Genomic DNA, 10,182 nt, shown 5'->3' on the forward strand with positions numbered 1-10,182 from the left:
GTTGTTTTTTTTTACTTTTCATGCAAAGTACAGCATTTCTGTTGGTCCTTTCTCTTTACTTACATATAAATAGACCTTTTCGAAATGAGAAAATCCATGTGGATTGATCGCATTCAGCGTCCACAGCCTCCTGATCCTCTCTCCATCTGACTTTCTCTAATCTAATCTGGTGGGATGATGGAATGACACAGTGTCCGTTCTTTAATCCACATGTACATTGCTCACGCTGCCACTGTGATCGCTGAGGCCACACCTAATGCTTAAGGTTCACACGCAGCCTGGAGATGTATGCAGTTTGATTTGTTGTCGAATCTGGATAAGTGTGGCCAGTATGGTCCTGAACCCAGTCTTAGGCACAAGGAGGAGTTAACTCAGATACCCAATAAAGAAATATCAATTTGAAAATGATTTATGCTGATTCACCTCAGTGGTCAACTCAAATCAGACAGTTTCCTTTTTAGATAAAAAACAAAAAAACAAAAAACAAAAAACAGGGTCTGCCAATTGTCTTTAAAAGTCACCAGGTGAGAGGCTACATTTGGCACCAGGAGCCTCTGATTGAGCCCCGCTTGCATTGTTGCTATAGACAGTACACATCTGTGTACAGCGAGCAAATTTCAGTTCAGTGTCTTTGTTATTTCACAACTGTCAACCTTATTTATTCACAACGGTCTTGTATCTTTTCAAAACTTTTTTCCTTGTTTTTTCCACAACTGCCTATCCTGTTTTTTGTGTTGTTGTTGTTTTTTTATGGCTGTCGACCTTGTTTTTTTCACAACTCCATTCGTTTGGCAAAAATAACAAGATTAGGAGAAAACAACTAAAATTTATGATGCGGAAAAGTCAGGAAGTATTACCTGGAAAACATGTAGGAACCTTGAAAGCTGTTCTTTGGGCCTCTTTATTCCAGTAATTACTCAAAATGTCCTGTGCATATTTTTATTTATTTTTTTCCTGAAGGTGGATTCATTTTCAAACAGTGGAAGAAACGTTTTGTGCGTCTGACTGCTGAAGGCAGCCTCTTCGTGTGCCATGATGCTCTGTCTCCACCTCACCAGATTGTACTGCTGCAAAGTCACTGTGAGACAATTGTTGAAGGCAAGGAGATCCTGGACCTGCCAAAGTTACCTTCCGGTGCGTCCAGAGACAGCTGCTTCGCTCTGATCCTCACCCAGAATAAGTACCTCCTGCTGCTGACTGACAGCCCCACAGACTGCAGGTCAGACAGACCGTGTGCTTTAATATTGTCATATTGGAGTTGACATTAAATGCTGCTATTTTATACAGTTATGTTCTTTTTCATAAGGCAACATTGCTACATTTGATGAAATATTTCTATTTTTTAATTAATGGCACATATATTACTGTATAAAACACTCCTTCTTGTAAGTAAAGATCACATTCTCATATTGGCACCCCTTGTAAAGACCTGCAAAAAGCCTTCAAATGATGCAATCTTTCTATTATCACACCTTCTTTTCTTTTTTTTTAAAGATCTAACCTTTGATTTAAACACAAACACTGGGGGTTAAAAATAACATGATTTACAAAAAAATACATAAAATTATTTGTGAAGCTATTAGAGACACTCCTAGCAATCTCTATACAAATAAATGTGACTTAAGCAATTTTTAATCTCACACTATTCCTTCAGGTAATCAGTGCCAGCAAGATTTTCAATAGTAATTTGTGACTGTCTGGTTTCGTTTGGATAAATTATGGCATTGCAAAGTGCCATAATTGCCATAATTGGCACTTGGTATTTTAACATAGATCAATAGTAAAATGATGTTTTAATATTAAATATCAAAAATATTTAATATTAAAAATATTAAAGAAGCTAGTCCTCAACCAAATCTCTTTGGCCCCAAGCCGATTGCCTCCGTATTACCTCTGGATCCCCAAACCAGAGTGTTAATCCCACATTAGCTGCTTTGGACTCCTTGACTGTTTATAAAATAGATCTGCAGAGGGAGAAACTACACACAACATCCCTGAAAGATGCAAGATTTCTCATTTACTTACAGTAGATGAGAAATCTACTGTAAGTAGATTTCTCATCTACACACAAAGTTCCTCCCTTTCCCAAATGGGGGGGTTGGTTTACAGTCTATTGTCAAGTCACAAGCAGTTGTGTTTCATAAGATCCCACACAGCTTCGCATGGGAGAGTCACATTCTATTGCAGCGATTGGGATTACCACCTGTGGATTGGGAGACGGGCTGCACAGTGGCGCAGTTGGTAGAGCTGTTGCCTTGCAGCAAGAAGGTCCTGGGTTCGATTCCCGGCCCGGGGTCTTTCTGCATGGAGTTTGCATGTTCTCCCTGTGCATGCGTGGGTTCTCTCCGGGTTCTCCGGCTTCCTCCCACAGTCCAAAAACATGACTGTCAGGTTAATTGGGCTCTCTAAATTCTCTCCCTAGGTGTGAGTGTGTGTGCGCATGATTGTTTGTCTTGTATGTCTTTGTGTTGCCCTGCGACAGACTGGCGACCTGTCCAGGGTGAACCCTGCCTCTCGCCCGGAACGCAGCTGGAGATAGGCACCAGCAACCCTCCCGACCCCATTAGGGAAGAAGGGTGTAAGAAAATGGATGGATGGATGGATTGGGAGACAATGGCTGTCTGCAGCATTACCATTTGGCTGTGGGGTGTTAAAGCAGGATGACTTGTGTGAACTCAAAACAACATGAAGACAGTAATACAGCACAAAGGAGGGGCTTTCAGTTACCTGCTCTTCAAAAGTGAAACGACAAGAAAATATGGTGAGAATAAGGCAGGAGTAACTTTTTCTATCTATCTTATCTACGTGAAGACATTGTGACTACAACATAGCCTGAATTTGCCCTCGTCGTTAGCATGGGTTGCCAGTAACTGAAGAGACATTGCATCTTATTTCAGTTTATCTAAATGAATGTTTTGATTTTTATGCTGCTTTTTTTAAAGCTAACAAAATGTATATTTTTGATCACCTTTCAGTCAGTGGCTAAACGTGCTGAAGAAAGTCAAAATGGTGAGTTGAGTTTGGATAACACTTTTGGAGCTGTATAGTCATAAAAAAAAAAACTGGTCCTTGAGGGCCTGTGTCCTGCAACTTTTAGATGTATCTCTATTTCAACACACCTGAGTCAAATAATGAGGTCATTAGCAGGACTCTGGAGAACCTGACTGCACTTGGGAGGTCATTCAACTGTTGGATTCAGGTGTGTTGGACCAGGCAGACATCTAAGAGTTGCAGGACTCTGGCCCTCAAGGACCAAGAGTGCCCACCCCGGCTTTAGATGCTTCCCAGTATTAGCTTGGTTCCATCTTACATTACCTTTTCTATCAAAATGCAGCCTGCTTACAGAAAACAACAGTTGTAATTCTTGTGCAAATGACATAGATGTGTGTACTTATTAAACAGCCATTGCATAAAAATGTGATGACAATTTGCAAGAAAAATGTGCATTATTGAGGAACAAAATACCTCCAAAGCAAAGTCCAGTAATGTTCTGCAAGAGGCCTGAGGAGTTAGAGGAGGTAATTAGATTTCAAAGAAATGTTATTGGTAGGTAAGACAGATTATTGTATTTATTGTTTATCATTTAAAGGGAAAAAAAAACAAAAACATAGTAACTGCGACTTATCATTGAGATGACAGACTCTAATGTTGTAATTTGCATATAAAAAATGACTTCAAGGTTGATTTTCCTACTGTTCTTCAACTAACTTGTTCCATGGGAGCACCAATGTTTGTCCATTTTTTTATAAATGGGATTCAATGCAAGGTACATTGTAGTAGTTAATGTAACATGTGTGCACTTAGCAGTGGTTAAATTACAGCATTTGTGTTTGTCGTAAGACTTGGTGTCAACTTTAAAATCTCCAATCAGTTTTTTTCGCTGACAACTATTTTTGCAGGTTAATGTAAGAAATTAAATTTCTGCAGTCATCTTATTACTGTTCTCTGTATTTCTCTTACCTACAGAGCCTGCCATCGCCCCTCAGCCCTTGTAAGCGCCATCAGGTTGTTCCCCCACGCATTACTCTACAAGACCTCGTCCCTGAGCAAATTCTGGACAAAGATCCGCCAACTCCACCTGTAAGTGACACAGAGGCACCCTCTCCAGGATCAACAAGCAACACTACTCCAAGGGAGAATTGTGAGTTTAGACATTATTTTCATGCATTTTGTTACAATAAAGATGAGGAAATATATATAAAATGATCTTTGAAAAAAACGCTTAATCCAACAGGCAGAAATTCCCCTCAGACAAAGAATTACAGACGGGGTGCACAGGCGGTGGGATGCCTGCGTCACGGCACTCTCAATAATGCCCAAGCCATGAAGGCTGTTTATATGCTGATGGGAGGGGCTGCTGCCTCCTCTGCCTTGGGTTACCTCGGCGCGTGCTCATCCACTAATCTGGACGTTAAAGCCGACCTGGCTGCCGACACGGACTTCACCGGCACAGGACCTGTGGGGGCGTACGACCTCGGTAGCTCCTCACTCAACCCCCCCCATTTCAACAGCTTTGACTTTGAGGTGGGGGACTCTGATTTTGATGCTTTTGATTGTGGTGGGTTTACTTTTTAAGAAGCCAAGCCCTAGATGAAAACAGATGGGCTCCCTTTTTGTTTTCTATCAAAGTGAAAAATCCAAATGGACTCTTAGAGTTCAGCCCGCTTTTTTTTCTTTTCTTTTTTTTTTACTTTATTTTTATTCTTTTTTTTTAAACATACAATTCCGCTTTTTGCTAGAAGCTGGTTTGGTATTCTAGTTTTGCACATTTGCTGGGTTTAACGGGCAGAGAAGACAAATGTGAGCACAAAAGTTACAAAGTGGTGAAAGGATGAACTGATCTGAGTGATTAATCTGAAGTCGATCGCAATGAAGAACTCCCTCTCACTGCCATGTTGTATTATTCTTTAAAAAGCAGATACCAGACCAGAAAACTATATTGTTGTGTATTTTTTATGTGTGTCTCTTTGATTTCAGGCTGTTTATGTTGTGAATATTATCATTCTGTTTGATAGTACATTTTAATAAAAGTGAGTAATCTGTCTCTTTTGCACTGGTGATACGATATATTGCATGAAGTTTAAGGAGTGTTATTGTATAACCCTCACTGGATTAAAATGGATTTAGTAACTTCAGACAGCACAGAAACCACAGAGCTCATTTAAAACTTTTTGTTTCCTCACAGTTAAATTGCTTCACTACAGTCATCCACTTGTCATCACCCTGTGGCTCTAATGTTTGTCCCATGAAAAATCTTGATGTGAACTAATTTATTTTACAAGATTAAAGCTGGCTTTGGAACTTTGTTGAGCTTGTGTTTTCTCATTCTTTATTCAGCAAATGATTTATATGTGAAGTCCTTCACTAAAAAAGTAAAACTTCTGCTGTATCATGTAGCACTTCTGCAGAAAAATATTTGACAGTTGCCCAAATCTCAGTTGCGTTGTTTGCATGAAAAAAAACTAAATAGACACCCTTCTGTCAAAGTTTAATCAGGGAGTGATTTATGACCCTAATCATTAAGTCATTATTGAGAATAATATACAATATAGTATTTTTCTCAAAACCAGATTTTGCTCACTAAGCCATTTGTGTTTGTGCGTGTGTGTCTGGCTTTAATACAGAATATGGGGCAGTCCTCACCTGTTGCGGGATAAAACCTGACATGTCAGCATGTCTCATGACCTATGGCTCAAAAACACATGGCGTGCAAGGAAACTCTATGTCTCTGGAAAACACATTTTCAAACCGACAGCTCTCAGGATCTGCACTGAACAGGCCTTACCTGTTGTGGGGCAGGCCTTACCTGTCAGGATTTTGCACGGGAGAGGGCTCTGCTCCAAATTTAACTTTTAGCATTCCTCAGTTAAAGTGAAAGACAAGACAACCTCTAACATCACTCCCTTTCTAGAATTAGTCATCTCATCATTGTAAATGCTACTTTCATTTAGTTTTTTTTTTTTTTCTTGCTCCTGCTGATTCAACACTGATCTCCCCACTGCTTCATGCTTTCTCCAAAATAGTAAATGTTGGTTTAAATACATTTGAAACTCAGAGATTTTTTTTCCCCTGTAACACCTGCTAGTGTGATACATGTCAGTAAAAGTTCCTCATTTGTACATGTACTTCTTAAGAATATGTGACTGGTAGTAAACAGGCTGGTGAGCTACTCATATGTATCTTTCAGCTTTCCCCAAAGTTGAAAACATTTTTCTTTTTTTAAATTGCACAACCACGCTCCAAGAGTTGCTCCAACATGGGAAATTGTTGGGTTTTATTTTTACCTTTAAAATGATCCACTACAGGAGAGGGCATAACGCTGGACAGGGGCTGACCCCCAGCCCCGCCCCATGGGTGTGGGTCTGTGCGCGTGTATATGGGTGTGTGTTTGTGTGTGTGTGTGCGCGCGTCCCTGCGTAAGAATAAACGCATACCTCTAAAGAAAACCTGGAGTTTAACTGTTTTATTGCATTATTTATGGTAGCACGATTAGTGAGTGCTGACTATGAGTTTGTGATTTCCTTCATCTCTTTAATTTGATGATTTTTTTTTCCATAACACTTGCTAGTGTGATACATGTCAGTAAAAGTTCCTCGTCTGTAAATTTATTTCTGAAGAATATCCGACAGACACTAAACAGGCCTAGGTGAGGATACTCATGTGTATCTTTCATACGTGTCCTAAAGTTGGAAGTTTTTTACATTGCACATCCACACTCCAAGAGTTGCTCCAACATGGGAAATTATTTTTTTTTTACCTTTAACATTATCCACTACTTTTGTCTCTGACTTATATGCTGCATGTTTCTTGGCCTTAATGATGTTTTCCCTTCATCCATTATCTCACACACTTGAGTGTGTTCATTTAACAACATATAGTACATCTGAAGTTGTTGAAGGTTCCATTACTAAAGCTTATAAACAATCAATTTAAACCATCAGTCTGTATTAAAATAGTTAATGCAATTCATATTATGTATTTAGATTTGATGTGTGCATTTGGATTTCTATCGATTTATTGAATGTGTAAATATTTATCAAACTGAAAGGCCATTCAGGTTTTATATAGTTTCTTTTGGTGTTTGTTGCACACATTTAAATATATTCAGGCTATCAACCAACAATTCAATCAGTGAATTTGTGATTTTTCTTAAATACTCCCTCTCACAGAGACTTACTTACATCTTCTGACAGCTAGACCAACTTATGATAACATTTACTAAGTTTGCTATTGGTACACTTTACCTAAAAAAAATTTAATTAAATTAAACATACGCATTACACAGCCACGCTCCAAGAGTTGATCACAACATGGTGAATTGTTTTGTTACCGAAAGATTTTATAAATCAACTTTTATAACTCAACTGAATTGAATTAAGAAATTTTCCCGAATGACTGGATTGAAGAGAAATGATTAGCGATGTTTTATGGGTGGATGAAAGCAAAGATTGGCATTTTCTTGTAACATCAAAAGTTCATTTTTGAGACAAAACTAAGAAATTAAAACAAAATTTTTCCAATTGCATTTTTACTACTAAATGAAAGTAGCATTCACAATGATGAGAGGACTAATTCTAGAAAGGGAGTGATGTTAGAGCTTGTCTTTCACTTTAACTGAGGAATGCTAAAAGTTAAATTTGGAGCAGAGCCCTCTCCCGTGCAAAATCCTGACAGGTAAGGCCTGTCCCACAACAGGTAAGGCCTGTTCAGCGCAGATCCAGAGAGCTGTCGGTTTGAAAATGTGTTTTCCAGAGACATAGAGTTTCCTTGCACGCCATGCTGACATGTCCGGTTTTATCCCGCAACAGGAGAGGACTGCCCCATATTCTGTATTAAAGCCGGACACACATACACAAACACAAATGGTTTTGTGAGCAAAAACTGGTTTTGAGAAAAATACTATATTGTATATTATTCTCAATAATGACTTAATGATTAGGATCATAAATCACTCCCCGATTAAACTTTGACAGAAGGGTGTCTATTTGGTTGTTTGTTTTTTTTTTGCATGAATGGCTCCCTAGGGGCTGCACAGTGGCACAGTTGGTAGAGCTCTTGCCTTGCAGCAAGAAGGTCCTGGGTTCGATTCCCGGCCGGGGATCTTTCTGCATGGAGTTTGCATGTTCTCCCTGTGCATGCGTGGGTTCTCTCCGGGTTCTCCGGCTTCCTCCCACAGTCCAAAAAAAACATGACTGTCAGGTTACTTGGTTTCTCTAAATTCTCCCTAGGTGTGAGTGTATGTGTGCATGGTTGTTTGTCTTGTATGTCTTTGTGTTGCCCTGCGACAGACTGGCAACCTGTCCAGGCAGCTGGAGATAGGCACCAGCAACCCTCCCAACCCCATTTAGGGAACAAGGGTGTAAAGAAAATGGATGGATGGATGGATGGCTCCCTAGGAGGTCTGTCCTTCTACTGCCCACCAACAAGTAAAAATGCAGTAAGTTCTCTCAGGTAACTCAAATTCAAGCAATAATACATAATTCAATGAACACCAAAGAGGAAAGTAATGATAGTTAAGTCTGCAGAATGAAATTATTTTTTTAGTTATTTCTCCAGTGAGGAGAATGAAGTTAGGAGAACCGTTGGCAGTAAAATAACAACAACACATTGTCCACCCCAAGGATTGCATGTGATTTGAGACTCTGGTGACAAAAAAATGCTAGCTTAGATGTGAATGAATTGTGTTTTCCTTCCTTACCTGCTAATCCACATGTGTAGCAATACTCCTTGTCCTCGGAACAAATATGTTTTCTAAATATCAGCAAGTCATGCAGTGGTTATCTAAATCATTGTGGGAATTGATGGAAGAGTCTCACTCCTACTCTCACGAACAGTCCATGTTTTACTATTGAGGGCTTTCACTAAACTATAGCAACGTAAGCTGTCAAAACACCATCTGTCACACCACTCAGACTCTAACAAGAACATGCTGTTTGGTCTTTAAAAATCTCTGAAAGCTAATGCTAAACATGTGGTGGATGGGAGGAGTTAAAATACCAAATTACAATCAGATTGAAGCTGTAGTAAAACATGGTCTTAAGTTGTCTCAGTGGTTCAGCTAATTGATTAGACATTAATGCCTGACACTAATCTCTGAAATTTGGCAATCTTACACATCTCTGGAAGTAGCAGTTTTAATAATTGCTGCATTTTAAACAATAGCAATTTTTAAAAAAGAAACTGTGAAAATGTGGCAGAGATCATTGCTGTTCCAAACGATGCACCATCATTGTATATGTGGGAGCACAGATTACCTTTTATGCAGGCCGATCTCAAAAGACAGAAACATGCATTTAAAATTGTTAAATATAACTCTGAAAATGATGATTCTGGACTATTGCTATAGTTCTAACGATATAGCTAATAATTCTGGTACCAAATTATGAGAAATTGCTCCCTTAAGATAGTTAAAGTGAATAAGTTCAGGTTTACTCCAGTACCAACACTGTACCGCAGTTTTCATGAAACCTATTACCAGCTAATGTTTTATAACTCCACCAAACTGTGGTAGAGTGATAAAGGAAAAGTGCAAATAAGAAACAATAATTAATTGTTGCTCTTATTTACAAAACAGCGATCTATGATTTCCACTCAGCAGCATTTTCTAGATTTTTGCAAGAATCAGAACAACAAGCAAATATTTGTTACAAGCCTATTCTAACAAGGCAACAAACGTTACTATCTAGTACACCAGGGTTAACACTTGGAGGGGTCACATTTCAGATTTTCCTCAGAGAGGAAAATCTCTGAAATCTCTGCTGTTTATCTGAGCTGTTCATCTCCAGCTCAGATAAACAGCCTTGTAACTCTTCTATTAGAATATTGACAAAGACCAAACAGAGAACTCCATCCTTATTTCTGTCATACCTCTGGCATCTCTGAACCCTCCCTAAATTCCAGCAAGGGTAGGAAATACAATAGACTCACACATAAATCTAGCCGCATGCACTTTTGACCCTTCTTCACAGACCAGTCTGTAAATTCGCAAAGCTTCAATTTGACTGTGATGACACACTTGTCCACTGGGAACAAATTCACATGTTATGTTACTGAGAAAACGTGGTCTTTCACTTTCACTGAGCAAACCCAAAATCCAAAATTGAAAGTCCTTTTTTTCCCCCGTGTACCTGGGATTGTGACATATTGTATACCTTCAGGGAGTAAGTAGCAGAACATCACGCA

The sequence above is a fragment of the Gambusia affinis genome, linkage group LG15, assembly GCF_019740435.1.
Source record: "Gambusia affinis linkage group LG15, SWU_Gaff_1.0, whole genome shotgun sequence".
Lineage (NCBI taxonomy): Eukaryota > Metazoa > Chordata > Actinopteri > Cyprinodontiformes > Poeciliidae > Gambusia > Gambusia affinis.